Genomic DNA, 20,401 nt, shown 5'->3' with positions numbered 1-20,401 from the left:
CTCACATCATCTATAATTGACTGAGACAGGACTCTTCCAGACACTAAACCAAGGCACAATGTACATTTCAATTCCTTTAATTTTAAATATGTTTATATTGTCTATCCTGTAAAATAGTCAGATGTCTATTCATATTAATGTACAGAATTCACCTGCTTGCTGCTACATCCTGTTTCCATAGGGGGAAACAGGATGTTGAAATCCTGGTTTAGAGTCAGAAGTGGGGCAAGTAGGTGAAGAAGTAGAGTTAGATGGTCCATGTTGGTTTGATGGGTTAACCAGCTTGGTTGCAGTGACTAGAACTAAGTTACACCTATTTACCACTCATTGGAGGCAGACTATCTGGCAGATACTGGATGATCCTATTATACCAACAGGAAGGAGAATGGGATGTGGGATGAAACTCAAAATAAACCTGTACCCACTAAAACAGTCTGAGCCCTCAGTATTTTGTACTTTTCAGTCTGATCAAAATGAATCATCTAACACTTCCTCTGTGCAATGACAAGAAAGGCTTTATTTGTGGAGTTAAGACTTTTTCCATCTGGAAATAACTGAATTAAAGTAGTGACATTTCTCAGTGTGAAGCAGCAGCAGGTAAATAATCAAATACCGCACCACTTAGCATTTACTTTGCAAGTATAATGTTGGAAGATTGATCCCTGTATCCTACTGTTTAGGCTTTTCAAAGCTTTGTTTGGTTGTTAGAGAAGACTTGACATCTCTGGTCAAGCTTTGCAAACGCTTGCTCCTAATTAAGTGCTTAAATTCTCTCTTAATCAGGCCTGCAGAGGGCAGCAGCACTATACAGTGTGAGCATCTAGTCCAGTAAGCACAAAGTTGAGAGTTTGAATCCCAGGATGCTCTAATGTGTGCAGTTAGCCCCACAGAACCTTTGTAGGTTGTGACTGTGGCTGCAGATGGTAGATACTTGAAAATAAACTAATAACACTTTGTTATGACCATAAGAGAGATCTCATGACAGAGACAAACCATCCAGAGGTTGTGCATGGTAAATGTTCTGTTGTTGTCAGTGTTAGAATGAGGTGAACTTGTTGTCCCGGTAGCCCAGTCAACTGAGATTACTTACTGTCATAAGAAAGCACATTCCATGTTCTTTATGTCTGTGAAGGTTCTCAGTCATCCAGGTCATCGTAGTCAAAGGGAATGTTCTTTATATGTTTGGCCAGCTTCTTATTTTAATGCATTCTAAATATCACTGGATCTTCACTTTTTACTGAATCCTCCTGCTTCTCTTCACATAATTAGTTAGCTTTTGACATCACCATTGCTAAAGCGCTTTCTGGATGGATGCAAACAGCATTTCGTTGCCTTGTACTTGTGATCTGTGCAATGACAATAAAGTTGAATTCTATTCTATTCTAACAGACAGCAGTTGTATGAAAATGTCTATGTGCAATATGCTGCAGTAGTCACCTTTGGATTACAGATACTTGTCAGCCTGGTAACCAAGAAAAGTCAGCTTTTGAACTTATGTGTAACAGTGTTAGTGTCGGAGCTAGTTTGTGTATGCATGAGCCAGTGTGTATCCATCACTGGGCAGAATTACCAGGAAATGTCAGATTTGCCAATATCTATACTTTGATTACATTTTTAATACAGTGAATACATCTGAGATTGTATAGCCACACTGTATAACTGATTTCTTCTATGCTGTAAATCATCATTTTGTTCCAGAACAGTCTGATGGCTGTTCCAGTATAACCTCTGATCCCACAACATTTTGCCTATTGTCAGAAAAATGAATATTGCTCACATATGTGAATTTGTCAATAACAGTTAAAGCAATCATATTAAATACAGCAATCTAACTGAAATACTGTTTCTCAAGCAAACCTGTTTAAACTGCATTGGTGATTAAAATTATACATAAATAACGGTGCTGCAACTTTAAGTGACATGTTATTGGTGTTCATTTGTTCAACCACTTGTTGATTTTTTAAATTTACTTTTTAAAATGATTTTGTTTCGTTTTTTCATTAAATATTGCCATGAATTATAAATGCAGATTGCTAACAATGTTATCAAGTGCTTGAATAAACTAATATTTCGACAATAAGGCAGATGGCATAATCACAGCCAGCAGAAATGGACACACCAGGTTGCTCTGCAAGCTAAGTTGACTAATGTTAAATGTAAAGGTAAAAATAAATGAATAAATACACAATAATAATGTGATGCTGGTGGGAGTTATTTTACAGACTGGAAGTGTTCAGTTATTTAGTATTATGATCTTTATTAGTTGCTCCACTTACAAATGTCTTTCTTTTTTCTGATCTTGCTCCTTTTTCTTTTTCAATCCACTAAGAATACCTCTTCATTTTCTCTCACTGGCATCAGTCAATTAAAATGCAAACTTTGCACATTGCCACTGCTGTAATTTAAAATTTGCAGTGACAGTTGTAAACTGCTCTGACCTGGGACTTCAAGCAGCTGTCAACCTTCCCTGGTGGTAAGCAGCACCTCTGCTTTTAGTCAGGGTGTCACAGTGTTTACTATTTTTATTTCCAATTAGACAGACAACCTTTTGCCCACATCCAACATTGCTAAGCATGTTTAGTTCCATTTAAAAAGCAAAAAACAAACAAACATAAGTTTTTCGAGCAAGAGATTGCTCTGTTCCAAACATTAAACAAATGCATGTTTTAGTCCTTCCATCATGTTGGCTCTTAGCCTCCAAGTAACCTCTTGTCTTCAATAACTTGCCCCTCTATATGTTGTATATATTGGTTTGTTGTATAACTCTGAAATAAAGATATAATAAAAAAGGGTAGGCAGCAGGTCATGATGTCCGTTTTTAAGATAGCCATTGAAATTTAACAGGGTCTAGCCTTTGCTAACACTATGTATTTTTCTAATCTGTCTTGAAAGCCTATGCAGAATAGAGGGACACAGAATGCACTTTATTTCTTTATCAGCAGGTAAGAATCAGTGTTGGATGTAGCACCATACAAAGTATGCAAAGTTGTGCCAGTGTGATAATTAGTGCTTGTCTGCTGTTAAGGAGCACTGAGTACAGTTCCACAGCATTAGTAGTGAGCAGAAGAACAATGTTTTTGCTACAGTGCCAAAGCCACAATGGCTAGCTTCAAGCCAAAACAGTCACCTTTAACAAGCTTGTTGCTGAGTCACTCCACTTGCAGTAAACACTGAATAAAACTATTTTGGGATATCTTATCAAATGAACCCTCCACCTGGAACAGTTTTATTGATATTGTCAGTTACTTTTCAGCTGTTATTTGCTCTCTAATTAATATTTTTGATTGGGCAGAAGTAAAAAAAAAAAAAGGTGGAAGATGGAGGAGTGGCTCTTATCCATGAGGTTTAAGCTGTTCATTAGACTATACTATACATTAGTAGAGTTCCTATTGATTGAATATGTTGATGTTTCTGTCTGTGAAACTTTAATATGAAGGCTACAACTTTTAGGGTTAAAAGACAGGCTATGAAATTTTGGAATGTAAATGTGATTTTTTTTAGCCTTATAATGTATACTACTGTATTTTTTTAGACCTTAAGGCACACCGGATTATAAGGTGCACTGTCGATGAACGGGTCTGTTTTCATAGATAAGGTGCACCGGATTATAAGGCGCATTAAGTGAAACAAAACAGTCAGATAAGTCAAACTTTACTCAACTCACATTAACATTAACATGTGTGTCTCTGTATTAACAAACATGGCATATTGGCCAAGTTTATTTTTCTTGTCATTGTTGTGAGGAGACCATAAATAGCATTTGTATTTTCTGTTGTACAGTTAATTTGCTGTTATGGATAAAAAGTATATTTTTTTGTTTCAAAATAGCTGATAACTATTCGCTGATAGCTGCCAACATCTGCGAACAAATATAATTCTATAAAGTGGTTCTATATATTGCGTAACTGTTCATATAGAGGGTTATTAAATGTATTGCTAATGCAATCATATGACTTCTGAGGAAATTTTAAATGGCACTCGTCATCAGAAAGGTTGCCTACCCCTGGTTTACAGCAAAGCCGTAGATTTGGCTTTGGCATTGGTGGGGACGGATGACTCAACCATGAAACCCTGCCCTGGTTTTTTTCTTTTTCTTTTCCTTTTTGTCTTTGCTTCTTGATAAAAAAAAAAGAGGAAATATACTTGCCTACATGAACCACCAAGTCATCATCCAATTTCACCTGTGATCTTGTATCACCATTGCTCTCTGAGCTTTGTGTTGGTTCTTCTGTCACCTGACAAATAGGACATATATGACAATAAGAATAAAATGGGTTGCTGCTTCAGTGTGTCTGTCAATTTGTGCAGATCTTGACTCATCAGTAATGTTTGTAGGGTAGTGCATTTTTAAAACAAGTTGTGCAAACTGCACTACAAGGTGGAATATTTGCAAAATCATGACTAACTATATTTTGTCTCAAAAATTAACCCTATTAATATGTCAGTACCATTAGGATGAAATTATTCTGTCACCAACATTTTAACGTTAGACATATAATTTTAACAGCCTCTGTAAACTTATATCCTGGCTTGCTCGTTTGTTTCAATAAAAAATTAGAAATGCTACTCTGGGAGACTAGGATAACAAATAGTGCTGCCTGTTGTGCAGTTAGTTTCCAAAACATGTTATTCATGGTTACATACAATTTTAGACTTATGTGGGCAAAAGCCTAGCATAGCCTGTAACATTATTATGAGTGAACTTGACTTTAAGTGACTTAAAGGTTTCTTTGAAAAATACTTTCTTATATCCAGATTCTTCCTTTTTGCTGCCATCCTCCTCTCATCCTCATTCATCCTCCAGCTTCACTGGGTTTATGTTAGGCTAACATAGCTGTGTGGCTGCGATAATGTAGCACATCATTATATACCAGCTAGTCCGACTTCAGTAACCTTACAAACGTCACTGCTGTTTAGTTTTCTGTCTTCATTTATGTTGTAAGTTGTAGCAGAGCTGTACGTTTTAATTTTTTCAGAAATCTCTCAGTCAGAATTTGGTATATCATATTTAGGTTGAAACTAGCAAGCTAACTTCCTGGTAACTTAAATTTAATAAATTCTGTTTTCATAGATGCCTGGATGTTAAGCTTAATTGTTACACCTGGTAAAGCAGCAAGGCTGATCATTTTATTAAAGATGAAATAATTTAGACAGTTTTTAACTCTCAGTGATGCTGCAGTATTCGTTTGACTTTGGGACCTGAAACAGAGTTTGGACCCTGGATTATTCCATGAGTCTCCTGACTGCGGTACCCGTAATGCTTTTTTTTTTTTTTTTTTTTCTCCAAGATGGCGCTGGAGTGACGGCAGCCTTTCCAAGTAGCTCTGCAACACCGCATCTTTTTTCTTAACTTTAACTTTTTTAGACTTGGCTTTTCAAAGTTTTTTTCACCTTCCTCTACTTATACCTCTTAGATATAACGATACAAGATGGATAATGCACTTTTCAAAACTTCTGGAACCAGCTCCTTCATTTATTCGAGAGCGGAGCTGCTGGCACTAAAAACAAAGGGACAGACCGGCATGCGACACAACATCCCGGCCGAGCTAAAGAGGAGCTACAGAGGCTGCAAAGCTGGAGTGAGGAGAGCGTGTGTGTGTGTGTGTGTGTGTGTGTGTGTGATTTACATTGCTGTGCTTGAGAGCCACCATCTACCGGAACCAAATTCCTTGTATGTGTCTGCACATATACTTGGCCAATAAACACGATTCTGATTCTGATTCTGATGTAGTTATTAGCAAGGAGCCCTAAACTATGGTGGTTACCTAATCCTAGAGAACCAAACATTCCTATGTGCTTGAAGTTTTAATTTAATGGTTTTGATTATTCACTGTGTGCGATTTGATAAGAATACAGAGACTTGTAAGTGCAAATTTGTTTCAAATGTCAGGAGCCACTTTTGTTGTAGGGGAGCGTGTGGCACCCCTGTGAGGGAATGACCACATTAATATTATTTTGTGTAAAACACTCACGTAACGGGACATTTTTCATTACTATATGTATTTATTTTCAGTTTCTTTAAAAGGATAGAAAATAGATAGAAAAACAGGGATTCTTTTTATGTTAGAAAGCAGTGAGGGCGGGACTTTGGTGGTTGCTCCAGGGCTTCAGGGTGCAGTAAGTGGAGCCCACCTTCCGCTGCTTCCTCAGACACGTTCTGGAGGAAAGCAGAGATGCATCGTGTCTTCCTTACTCTACTCTTCACCTGCTTTTACAGGTCGGTAAATGGTGCTTGCACAGAAAATGTAGTTTATTGTTACCATGGTTACCCACGTTAATGGGAATGAGAGAGTTTAAGGCAGTCCGCCCGAGTTATTTATATGTAAACACGGGAGAAACCAGAGGAATGTCCCGCGCGGCCGCATCACGAGCCCAATCTTTAGGGTGGAGCACTCGTGAAGCAGAGTCCGTGCGCTCCTATGCTCTGTGCAAATGTGTTGTGATGCTCCAATCAAATCAGTTCTGTGAGATGTGAATGTTAATAGTTATGTTAAAGTGACTGCGTAGGTTAGTTAGTGTAACACAAGCACTCTGAGCAACTCTGTGTAGCTAACAGAGGCATTCACAGGTTAATTAAACAAGCTGGGTTTCATGATGCACTAAATAGTGATTTTGCCAGTAAATTACTGAAGGAAACAAATGTGATGTGTTTATGGAAAGAAGTGTGAATTTGAGAAACTGAACCAGTTAAAGAGAGTATATTTCACTGAGGTTGTGAAATAAGTAAATGTAATTGATGTGAATGAGGAACCAGCTGAACAGTACATTGAAAGCTCATGTTTAGTGTTTATATAGCATTTATTTGTGTGAAATAAATCAGACTCAGACACGTTCTGGAGAGAAGCAGAGACGCATCGTGTCTTCCTTACTCCGCTCTTCACCTGCTTTTACAGGTAACATATTTGTCATCGTGGTCTTCATCCTTCGGACCCGTAACATAGGTAATGAAGTCCATGGCTCAAAGGATGCAAATTAGCTTAAGCTAACTCTGGTACAATGCATTAAATGCCAACATTTATGTCAATATTGTACAAGGTCCTCTTCAAATAAAATGAATCAACTGATAATAATAAAAGGATCAATCTAAAATGGGCATGATGCCTTTGAAAATATAGTATTTTCCACAGAGAAATCCTAAGTTGTGGCAGTCCTCTCTCACTCACTGAAAAGCAATGATCCAGTCTTTGGTTCAAAATGAGGATGGACCCCTAATATAAATTCCTGCATTTAGGAATGCAGAGTTTTTGGTCTCTTACTGCAAACTGTAGAATCTCTATCTGATTCTACTAATTTGGTACTGCTGAGCTGAACGTTATCTGCCTCTTTGGGGCAGTAATCCAAAATGAGATAACCAAAAAGACTCATCATGAATGTTTTTTTTTTTTGTGTAAAAGAGCTAATTACTTCACTTTGGATTGTTCAATTTATTGCCATTTGCATTATGAGCAACAGAAAATTAAAACTTTCATTAGGGAACCATAAGAAAAAACAACCTTTAAAAAAAACACTCCAAAAGCTGGGATAGATGCATGAGTGACAAAAAATGCCAAAAAGATCGATGCTTATCATGTATACACAGCAGCTTACAGGAGCTCTGAAAAATATCTTTGGCATCTATAAGCTTTATTACATACCTATCAGCAGTACAATTTTCTTTAGAGTGGAAGCGATTCAAAAGCAGTGAACAGTAGAATCATCTACCGCAAAGACCCAGCACAGTAGCTGATTCTACCATGCCACATGCTAAAAATAAGGTTAGTTCCAGTCATGACTGCCAGCCTGAGGCTTTATACACCGATCATGCATGACATTATGACCACTGACAGGTAAAGCGAATAACACTAATTATCTCTTTATCATGGTACCTGATGGTAGGATATAGTGGGAAGCAAACTAACATTTTGTCCTCAAAATGTGATGTTTTAGAAGCAGCAAAAGTGTAAGGTTGTGAGTGAGTTTAATATGGGTCAGTTTGTGATGGTCAGATGACTGGGTCAGCGCCGGGTTTCCAAAACTGCAGGACTGGTGTAATGTTGCTAATCTGCAGGCATCAGTATCTAATATGGGCAGCCAAATCTCACTGATACACATGGGGAGTGATGGCTGTGTGGTTTGATATAACAGATGAGCTACTGTAGCTCAAATTTCTGAAGAAAATGAATGTTGGTTCTGACAAAAATGAGTCAGAATACTCTATGCATCCCTTTGTTTGCTGCATAGCTGCAGACCAGTCCGAGTGTCCATGCTGACCCTGTTCACCGCCGAAAGTGCCAACAATGGGCACGTGAGCATCAGAACTGGATCTTGGATCAATGGAAGAAGATGGCCTGATCTGATGAATCACATTTCCTTCTACATCACATAAATGTGCATGTATGGAACACGAGGGCACCAGAATGCACTATGGAGAGAAGGCAAGCCGGTGGAGGCAGTGTGATGCTTTAGCCAATGGGCTGGAAAACCTTGAGACCTAAGCATTACTGCGTACCATGTGCACCATTTCATGGAAACAGTGTTCACTGATGGCTGTGGCCTGTTTCAGCAGGATTGTGCCTTACCACAAAGCGGTGTCGGTGTCGCCTTAATCCCCTAAGTCTCCAGATCTCAATACAATTGCACATCGGTGGAATGTACTGGACAAGCAGACCTCGTAACTTAAAGGATTTAAAGGATCTATTGCTAACATGTTGGTGCCAGATAATACAGTCTAGTGGAGTCTGTGTCCTCGCATGAGTATGCTTCAGTTTGTTTTGTAAGACATTTCACAAAAACATCCACCTGTTTTAAAAACTTTAAAATGAATTAGGACATTACATTCATGTTTTATTTTCTTTCTAGTTAAGTAAGAAGCCAATGTACTGACATAGGTGGTGATGTGCTTTTATAAGGTATGGCCTTTAGCAGAAGAAAATAATATTTCATTAAAGACGAGGTGTGCTTGAGGTAAAATGCCAACCATGGGTTTGCACCTTCATTACTTCTGATCATTTTCCAAACGTAACATTTCTTATTTAGATAAAGTTTGCTTTCACTAAAACTTCTTTATCTTCTTTTCAGCCGCCACTTAGGAGAAAGGTCATTAAGCCTATTTTAGCCACATTTTAATAAGAATATATTTTGAATCAAACCTCTTACATTTATTTTTAACCCTAGAGAGCCTATAAAATTTTAATTTGGGAAAAATCTATATCCAAGACGTAGATGTTACCCTACTCCTAAAAAGTTCACCAGCCATGGGGTGGATGTTAAGAGATTATCATTCTGGTCAGTTCTGACAATATGTTTGCTTTCTGTGCTAATTGTGAGTTCAACACAGTCTTGACAACAATCTGCTAGCACATACACAAACATCAATCTTTATTTACATCGCCACACACATAAACTCAACACTATGCACTTCTCAGAGCTTGCCAAACAGGTTACCCACATTTGTATTCTACACAGTAGCTCTTTCTAGAGGCAGTTCACAGCCTATGACTGGCGGTTATCATTGTACTGGATAAAAACGAAGAGTTTGATGAGAAAATGCACAACAGATGTGCCAGTCACCTGACCCATTACTGCTCCCTGATTCACCTCTCCTCCTGCATCTGAACTGAAAATCACACACCACTAGCACAATGTTACTATGAACTGATTCCAGCTATCATTTGTACTCAGCCAACTAGGATCCAATGGACGAATATTTCTTGCCTTCCGAAAACACTCCACTTTACCCACATAGCAGACAGGTCTGGCCTGGATCTGGTGTCAAGCCGGCACTGCTGGCTGACTTCTGGCATTAGGCTGACATCTGGGGCCAGAGCTGAAACTGTTCTGGGCCAGCACAGGGCCAGCAGTGTGTCTGCAACTGGCCCGTGGCTGCACACAACTTACACATGGCCCACATACCGCAAAGAATGATGGCCCTTTGGTGGACCAAGATCAGGTTTGTCAAAGGTAATCCACACATGGGCTACACAGGACCACCAGTGTGTCTGCAAATGGCCTTGTGCTGGCCCATGTGTGGATCACCTCTGGCAAACCAGATCTGGGCCACCAAAGGGCCGTCATTTTTTGCGGTATGTGGGCCATGTGTAAGCACATTGTGCAGGCCAGATCCAGGCCATACCAATTTTGCTATGTGGGTACATTTGGTCTGAGCAAAGCTTCATGGTCAGAAAATGGCAGCATCTACATCAAGGACAGCTGGTGCAAAAACACAAAGACTGTAGACAGCCATTGTTCCCTCAATTGGGAATATTTGATTGTGAAATGCAGACCCGTCTACATACCTTTTACCGTTTACTGTTGTCATGGTAACAGGCGTGTATGTACCACCCGATGCTAATGCTAACTCGGCCATGGAGGAGCTGCACATAACAATAAGCAGTCAACAGAACTCCCATTCTGACACAGTGCACATTATAGCTGGGGATTTCAACCATGCTCACTTATGGTTAGTATTCCCCAGATGTTGCTGTAGGGAAAAGCCAAAAAGGCTACAGAGCAACACATCTACCACATCTAGGTTTGTCAGACCACATGTCCATGCTGCTGATCCCTCGGATCAGGGAGTTTATCACTTAACCAACTACAAACCTGGCAATACCACGTTGACTGAGGGCAATGCGGCGCTTGCAGAGTAGCTGAACCACTTCTTTGCACCCTTTGAGGTGAAGGGACCAGAGGCAGCAGCAGCTAAAACATTGGACAGCTACAGCAGCCCAAGCCTCATGTTGTAGGATTATGAGGTGAGGCGCACACTGAGGGCAGTGAATTCCAGGAAGGCCTTGTCCAGATGGAGTAACCGGAAGCCTTTTAAAGAATGTGCAGGCCAGCTGGCTGGGGTCTTCACTAAAATCTTCAACGCTTCACTGCATCCTGCTGCGCCTAAAGTTGGCCACAATTGTCCCACTGCCAAAGTGGACCAATACCAACTACCGACCCGTTGTTCTAACAGCTGTTATAATGAAGTGCTTCAAGAAACTGGTCCGACCTCACATTATGTCCTGCCTGCCGCCCACACTTGACCTGCTCCGGTTCACATACAGAGCTAACAGATGAACTGAAGACGCCATTGTTACAACGCTCCATACCACCATCTCTCACCTGGAACAACAAGGGCGTTACGCCAGGTCTTTGTTGACTTTAGCTCTGCTCTTAATATGATACTCCCGGACAGACTAATAGTAAAACTGCTGGATATCGGACTTTCTTCTACCACCTGCCGCTGGATCAGAGACTTCCTCGTGTACAGAGAGTTAGAGTGGTAAATGGACTAGTTCTTATATAGCGCTTTTCCACTCTTCTGAGCACTCAAAGCGCTTTACACAACTTGTGCATTCACCCATTCACACCCATTCGCACAAGCACAACTGACATTCACACACATTCATACTCCGATGAATGCATCGGAGAGCAATTTCGGGTTAGTATCTTGCCCAAGGATATTTGGCATGCAGACTAGGGGAAGCCGGGAATCGAACCACCAACCTTCCGATCAGTAGATGACCTGCTCTACCACCTGAGCTACAGCCACCCGAGCTACAGAGTGGGGCCTCATCTTTCCTCAGCCCTCAGCCTTAACACCGGCTCTCCACAAGGCTATGTACTAAGTCCCCTACTGTATACTCTGTACACACATGACTGTGTTAGTTCCCACCCAGACAACGTAGTCATTAAGTTTGCTGATGATACCACCTTGGTGGGGCTCATCTCTGAGGGAGACGAGACGGCATACAGAGCAGAGGTTCAGAGGCTGTCAGATTGTCAACAACCTGGACCTCTATGCCACCAAGACAAAAGAGCCTGTGGTCAACTTCAGAAGTAGGAAGTCTGAGCTGCAACCAGTCAGGATCAACGGGAAGTGTGTAGAAAGGGTGTCCAGTTTCAAGTTCCTGGGTGTGCACATAGACACAGACCTCCAATGGAGCTCAAACACCTCAGCAGTTTTAAAGAAGGCCCAACAGCGTCTCCACTTTCTGAGAATTCTCAGAAAAATGGACCTGAAGAAGGAGCTGCTGATCGTCTTTTACCGCTGCTCCATTGAAAGTGTGCTGACATACTGCATCTGTCTATGGTTCTCCAGCTGCACCACGGCACACAAAAAAGCACTCCAGAGGGTCATTAATATGGCCCAAAAAATCATTGGACATCCTCTTCCCTCCCTGAAGGACCTGTACAGTATGCGCTGTCTCAAAAGGGCATGTAGCATCCTACGGAACTACAGACACACAGGACCCCTGAGTCCTGGGTGTGTGTTGAAGCTGCTGCCGTCTGGCAGGAGGTTCAGGCTGCTGAGGTTGTGGACAAACAGGCTCAAGCACAGCTGTTACAACAGGGCAATAGCCCTAATCAATGCAAACAGCTGAACTGATTGGCTACCCCTTTTTGGCGGGTAACAACAATAACAATAATAATATTTATATTTATAACAATAAAAATGTGCAATACACATACACTTCTTCTTCTTACTTTTATTACTTAAGTTACTGTGTTGTGTTGTGATGTGTCGTTTCGTGTTGTGTTGTACGTAGTGACGACATGGGACAGTTTTCCAATTTCATTGTACTATTGTACTCTATAAGACTGTGCAATGACAATAAAGAGTTATCTTATCTTATCTTATCTTATCTTATCTTTGTTGGTATCTTTGTTTTTCTAAATTTTTCTCAATTTTAATGTGTCAATAGTTCAGAAAGCATTACAGTACAAGTAAACCTAATATTAACCTGGTGGATTATGAGAGGTTTAAAGTCACATTGTTTATGATTGACTTTGAAAAGACTTATGTCATTTTAAATCGGGCAGAAAATACATTTAAGTGGTTAAAGTATTCCCTCAAGCACTCGCTGACTTTCCTCAAGCTCCCCCACCTTTCACTGCATGGAAGGTATATACGGCAGCAATACATACACATCATCAGATTTATGACTACGTGCAGTAAGTGGTAATTAGGGTAGCATATCCAGAGGCTGCATGCCACACGAGATGCTTTGATGTGGATTAATCCATAAAAAGACACCAGAAGACGTAACTGCAATCAGCTGCTATTAATATAGAGAACAAAAGAGGATAAACACATACAAACACTCAACTCGCTTAAAGTGATGCATGCATTTCCATTTGTAAGTCCCTAAACATCTAAGGCCAAGCGCTCACATTTGATAGTATAATGTTGTAGTGCTTTCATTTGCAGCGTCTGGTTGCATCTGTTGCGAGAATGTCACAGCATGATGTTTACAAATTGAGATGTCTGGGAGAGAAATTCTGACAGCCGACCCAGGAGGGAGGCACAAAAGGAGGGAGAAAATTTAGAAGGTTGGCATAAAGAGGAGCTCAGATGGCTCAGAGGAGCCATCATAATCTCTTTTTCTGCCTTCCCAACCCTCTGAAAGAGATTCTATAAATCTATGAGCCGAGCGAGAGTAGGAAACTAGAGGGAGTCAACCATCTTGCTGCTCTTAAAGTCTAATGTTGGAAATGTTCCATTTCTTATGAGTGTGGTTAGAACTGCATTAAAGCAAATAGATGCAGTGGCAAAAATCTTCATATCTTATCTTTTGATTTTGGATCAAGATTTGCAGCACCCAAAGAATCTGGCTGCTGCCGATGGAAGACTTAACCCATGCAGGAATCTCAAAACGTTCATTTCCCTCATGGATTCAGCTTATCAATATTGGGAATCAATTATCGCTGGAGCTGACACCATCCCATTTGTTAAGGTGATTAGTCCGTCACTTGCTCAGCTGCATTCAATTCTGCCTGTTCTTGCAGCTTTACATGTTGAAACAGTATTACTTTACAGAGGTAGGATGAAACAGAAACAACAGATGGTAATTGGAGATTGCTAAAAGTGAGCCTAATCATGCTCTTTCCATCATAAGTTGCAATTCATAAGCAAAAAAAAAAAAGAGCGTGGCATTCTTTGCTGTAGAAGTAGCTCTACCTGTTCTCTGGAGCAAGCAGGGTTTTTTTTTAAAATTATAATAAGTTCTAGGTGGAAAGGGATTAAGGGATTATAGAGCAGTGACACTTGTCTCCAAGACAGAGGGGGTCAAAAGTTCAGTGCAACCCAGGAGTGTCAGGGTGGCAGAGCTCTTTCCAAAGCTGAGGCTGTGATGCTGTGCCAGAGCAACTGGGCTTCCCAACAGTCTGCCAGAGCAGAGATCTCAGTGCATGGCAGGAGATAAAAACATCCTGCTGCTGGTCGATAATAGTGAGAGGACTCATTTGATTCTCATTGAGAAGAATTCCAACAGTATGTTTGACATTGAAATCATGTCTATGCAGTCAAGGTCAGAGAAAACATCTCAGTATAGGCTGAGATTAGGTGAAATTAACTCCCCGGTGAAACAGTGCAGGTCTGTACTGTAATGGTATTAAACTCTGAGTTAGTTTTAGAAATAAAAACTGTCTCACACATCAACACACATCAGAGCAGAGTGAATAAGGTGGGTTTGTAGACATATAAATGTATTAAGCTTTTTAAGCCAAGATGTAAGGGTGACACAGAAAATCATTTCATGTTTTACCAAAATGTATGGATTTTAATTGGATTTAGAACTAATTTGTGGAACAAGATGGTCAAGTAATTTGATATACCGGTAGGAATTTTTAAAGAATGTTCAGACAAAGCACTTACAACTAGGAAACAGCACGTGTGTGTGATTGGGTGAAATAAAATGTATTTAACCCAATCAAACTAACAAACAGATTCCCTCTCTTTCTGTTCTCCCTTTTTTGTGATAATACTCAGTCAGTGTATCCACTCTTCAAGTAGGTGCATTCACTTTATAGAGATCAGAGGATGAGGACTGATGGTGTGTGCTTATACATATCTGTAGTGAGTCTGGGTTATGTGTGGACAATATGAAACAACAGTGCAATTGATTAAATGCAATATGAAGATAATAATAATTATAATACTGTTATAATATGTATACTACTGTTTAATGCATTAACAGAAAAACAAGCTAAATATCGCTTTGACTGGTAAATTATTGGGAACATTCTGACTATCTCAGGCAGCACGAACAATAATACAAAGAGCCTCTTTCTGACCGAACACAAAATACTGTGAGTTTATAATGGACTGGTATTATCTAACTACCCAAATGATAAAATGTTCATTCATAGTGAAAGCTTACCTTGTGTATCAGTGTCCAAAGCTCCTCTGCATTCAAAAATCACAGTATTAGCAACAATCCAGCTAGCCTTTACCTTGTTAGCAGATGATAAATGATGAAATATTTTTTTTAATTACTTTTAAAAAATGTTCCAAATTTAAAGTCGCTAAACATTCAATTCAATTCAATTTTATTTATACAGCGCCAAATCACAACAACAGTCTCCCTCAAGGTGCTTTATATTGTAAGGTAGACCCTACAATAATACATACAGAGAAAAACTCAAAAATCATATGACCCCCAATGAGCAAGCACTTTGGTGACAGGAAGAAACCTCCGGCATAAAGAATAAAACATTGAAATAACATTTAAATTAAATCAATTACAACTGGAAATCCCTCCACTCACTGCAGAAATTTGTCAAGTGTATTTGAAATCCAACATCTGGGAATTTTAAATTTACAGTATAGACCCTTTGTATCTAAGCATGCATGCACATTTTGGAAACGGATGTATGGCAAAGTCTAATATTTGGTCACCCTATGTTGCAATTAAGTCCAAAGTGCCACAGCATGTTTTTCTATAATATCCCCTTAATGGACCTGACCGTAATAACTTTTTGTTAGGAGTACAACTGAGATTTAGGCATGAAGTTGTTGTAAAAAGAAATGTAAGAGAAAGTCATCAAGTGCATTTGCACTTCTTCTGGAACAATGACAATAATTCTGTTAACATATTTAACTACCACATAAAGGTTTATGTGTTTGGCAATAGTCTGTCTCCATCCATAGTTATACAGCAGGTAAAATAAGGCAGATTATTCAAGACCTTGTATATGATGAGAAGGAAATTAAAATCACATCTGGATTCAACATGGAGTCAATGAAGAGAAGCCAGTATTGGACATTTTGAAACAACTGGATAAGGAAAAATCAGTTTCTGACTCCAGCTTGTCTGTGATCCATCCGTCACCTGACTCAAGCAGGCTCACCTCCACACTGTTCTCACTCATAAAGTGCTTTACAAAACCAATCGGCTGTACTGAAAGGGGAAAATCCCCTTTCAGCCAAACAACAGAGACCTACTTACTGCTGAAGCGACAGAGAGTGAAAGTGGACAGTATAGCTTTAGTTTTAACATCAAACTCATTGTTAGAGTCAGGGTGAGCACAAACGTGACCCCCTTAAACTGATTTTTAGTCTTAGTGTCCTTAGTTTCCCCAGAGTTATTGCTTATGTTACTAGTAAGCAAACATAAACTAATGTAGGTCTACTGACCACAAATCTAGCTACACAGACATCTATGTCAGTTTTTGAGGGCAGGGCTCCATGCTGTAAATTAGATTTTATACATGAAGTGTTTCATATCCACTTTAATTTTCTTAGTTAGTGGAGTAAATAAAGCACTGAACTTCAGAAGTTCAGTTCAGATATCAATCGAGAGAATTGACCATGATATTTGTAGGTCAGGTTTGTATTCGGTAGCAGTACAAAAACAATCAAGACGAGGTTTTTCAGTGACACGTCTTCAGTTGCTTCTTACACACATCAGTGTGACCCTTTGCACTTCTTCAGATACATTTCAGATAAAAGCAGTTCATGATATCGTTCAGTTATGCTCAAGTGCTAAATATTCCCGAAGTAAACATCCTTGTTAGAAGAATTTCATCAAATGTTACCTTTGTAGAAAGAGACTAATCTTTTTAATTCCCCAGTCAGATCGCCCTTTAAATAGAGTGACAAACACATTAGGTGGATTTAGAGGTAGAAAAGGGCAGCCTGCTTTTCACAGAAAAACACTTCAGGAGGTCTGGGTGCACCAAAGCTAAAGCACAGTGAGACAATGGGTTGTCCTCGCCATCAACATACTTCACTGTAGGGTTTTTAAAGTGATATTTTTATGCCAAGCTTTCAAAATGGTGATAGTAACAGACTATCAAACTTCAGAGACTCAAGCATAAATAACACAATAATATCCTGAGAACGTCCTATCCTTCTTCTTCTCATTTTTCCTTCTACTGTTCTTCTGCTCCTCTCTTTTGGCATTGCCACCCGTATAGGATAGTACCAAGCATGTCCTCAATATTTGAAAAATGTTTTCACATAAACATGGCTTTTTACATCTTTATCATGACAAAGTAGATGAGGTAAATAGGGTTGTGGATAAAATAATGAATTTACTGCTAATTAAATATTCCACGAAATGTGTGAATTTTGGTAGTCTACTTTTGGAAACCCTTAAAAATCTGTACCTGGATCAATTCATTTTTGAACAACCAGGACAAAAGTGAACTGGATTATGCGATGTGCAATGAAGCAAATGGATTACAATTACAGTACACCTTTTGAGTAACTGGGCCCAGAGAGTGGGAAGTTGCTAAACTATCCTAACTAGCCGCTGTTAACAGCTTCATACTGAAATTTCCAAACTTATTTCAGTTACACCAAATATACATAGGAAAAAGAGAAAGAGGGAAAGAGAGAGATCTGTCTCCATAAGAACTGATTGGGTCTTCATTCAGATGTGCTTATTACCAGGAGATGACGCCAACGGATGCAAACTGTTGCAAGTTCCTGGTATGCTGCAGAATCCCTTGTGAGAAACCCAACAGGAGGCTGTCACCATCAAGGTGCTTTCAGCTCACTGACATAGTTTAGAGATCAGAGTTTTATTTAACATATTTTTAAACACAAGTGAGTTAGACAAACAAATAAAATGTAAGAAGAATGGTGTAGGATTTATCTTTGTGGAACTTTTCTCAAAAGCAGCCAAATATTTGTACCAAATAATGTTTAGACATTTTGTGGTGTTACATCAAATTGTTTAAGAGCAGTAAATGAAATTGTTTATACAATGCTAAATCCTGTATTATCCAAAGCCTCTCAGAGATCTATAGTGACAGCACATAACAGGTGCTGAGATAAGATGCAAAGATCCACTGTACTAATTTCACCTCCCTAACAATATATACTGCTGTATTTATACTAGATCTTCAAAGCCTAGCCCATTAAAATATCACAAAGGTAATACCTTACTGAAGAATGCAAGTTTCAGCCTTTAGTCTTAATACCTGCAGTTCATGGCAATATAATGAATTGCATCCTGCCATCATTAATCTCTAGCTTTTATCATTTTTTCAAATTGTATTAAAGACGGCACCTTGCTGGAAAGAGATTTAAAGCAAAATGCTTAGGATATCCCTGGCTTGTGAGCCCAAGCAACAATTAATCCCCATGAAATGGAGCTCTGTGTCACTGACTGCAAAAAAGGCCTATCAGAAAGTCAAGAGGATCACATGGCCAGTGAGTAGAGTACCATCATCCCTGCCAGCTTGATGCACCAACTGATGAAGAGTTGATTGTGTCATATTCCAATGGATCGAAGAGATATCATCTGGTAGCACGCTATGCTGTCATAAAACTATGTGTCATGTTAATGCAAATTACTAATCCCTCTACAAAAATAGCCTTAAAAATACATGCAGCAAAATGTTTCAAATTAACCGACATGTTGCTGGCACTACTGTTCACGGTACCCACAGTTAACAAGTATAACCACCAAGTACCTGCAGACAGTCAGGCAAGTCCTGAGAAGTCAGTTGATGCGGGGTGCCAGTTATCAGGTACCCTGCTGGGATAATAATCTGGCCAAAGGAGGAGATAGAAGCCACTGACATCAAGACCAGGAAACTCCTCACCACGCATGGAGTGTTTCACCCCAAGTCCAGCACCCTGAGACTAGACGCTAAGCGGAAGGAAGGAGGCTGGGGACTAGTGAGTGTCAGCACCACGATTCAGGATGGGAAAAGGAACATCCACGAGTACATCAGGCCCCAACTGACCATGTGCTCAGTGAATACCTCAGGCAGCAGGAACCCCCCCAAAAAAGAGGAGCAAAAGGAGGAACCATCATGGAAGGACAGGCCCCTGCACGGTATGCACCATCGTCAGATAGAGGAAGTGGCTGACATCAGAAATCCTACCAGTGGCTGGAAAAAAATTGGCAATAGACAGCACAGAGGCAATAATCATGGCAGCACAGGAACAAGCTCTGAGCACAAGATCCATAGAGACTGGCGTTTACCACACCAGACAAGACCCCTGGTGCTGTGCAAAGATGCTCCTGAAACAATCCAGCACATAAGAGCAGGGTGTAATATGCTAGCAGGCAGGGCATACATGGAACGCCATAACCAAGTGGGCGGCATAGTATACAGCAGTGGTTCCCAAACTTTTTTTGTTGGGTCCCCCTTTGTTTTACAAGAAAAATATTCGCCCCCCCGTGCGCGCACGCATACACACACGCACACACACACGCACACACACATCCTCCAACCACACACACCCATATTTTGCTCCATTGCGGTTTATTTCACACCTCAAATATTTAGTAAACAATTAAGGTTAGTAAGGTAGTAAGAAATTAAACTACTAATTCTTTTATGCTGCGTCTGCACGTACATGGGTGATTTTGAAAACGCAGCTGTAAACGGCGTTTGGAATCACCGAAAACTGAGATTTTTTAAAACTCCTTTTTTTGGTTTATGTGTGGACGAGGAATACAGAGTTTGTCACGCAACGTTAAAGGTATGTGCCTTTTTCCATGTCACACTGTGCTCCACGTTATTGTTTACATGAGATGAATTGCAAAATGGCAGACAGTCAGATTAACAGTATTTTGCCTCTATCTTATGGTTTTACACGCTTACATTTACACACGAAGTTAATGTCCCTCTATTTAGAAAGGCAGAGGCGTCACAGTGTAATTATTTTACATGTAGTTGTTTTTTTCCTGTGTAATAATGTTCAACACTGCTATCAACAGAGATGGGCAGTAACGCGTTACTTGTAATGCGTTACTGTAATCTGATTACTTTTTTCAAGTAACGAGTAAAGTAAGGGATTACTATTGCAAAAACGGTAATTAGATTACCGTTACTTTCCTGTAGGAACGCTGCGTTACTGCGTTACTAAAACCGTGATTTTTTTGCGAGAATGTCTCATGACAGTGACGTAAGCGAGTGTGCCGTTAGTGACAACAGCTGTGTGCAGATCAACAATGGATCATATATCGAGTGCGGGAGAGAGTATGAGCGTGCAGCGTTTAAAGCGTGGAAGTACTGACCTTACTTTGAGTTTGATTCCATAAAAAGTGACAAAAACATTAGCGTCCATCTTGCGTGGGATGAAAACTTCTTTTTACAGCGAAAAAAAACCCCTAAACTTCCAAGCAAGCACCGAGTGCGCAACGACGTAATGGGAAATTCACAGAGAAACTCGCGGATTCTTCCA

This window comes from Pundamilia nyererei, unplaced genomic scaffold (assembly GCF_000239375.1).
Source record: "Pundamilia nyererei isolate P.nyererei 1_Seehausen unplaced genomic scaffold, PunNye1.0 scaffold00165, whole genome shotgun sequence".
In the NCBI taxonomy this organism is placed as follows: Eukaryota; Metazoa; Chordata; class Actinopteri; order Cichliformes; family Cichlidae; genus Pundamilia; species Pundamilia nyererei.
The sequence above is the reverse complement of the archived record's forward strand: the minus strand, read 5'-3'. Positions refer to the sequence as shown.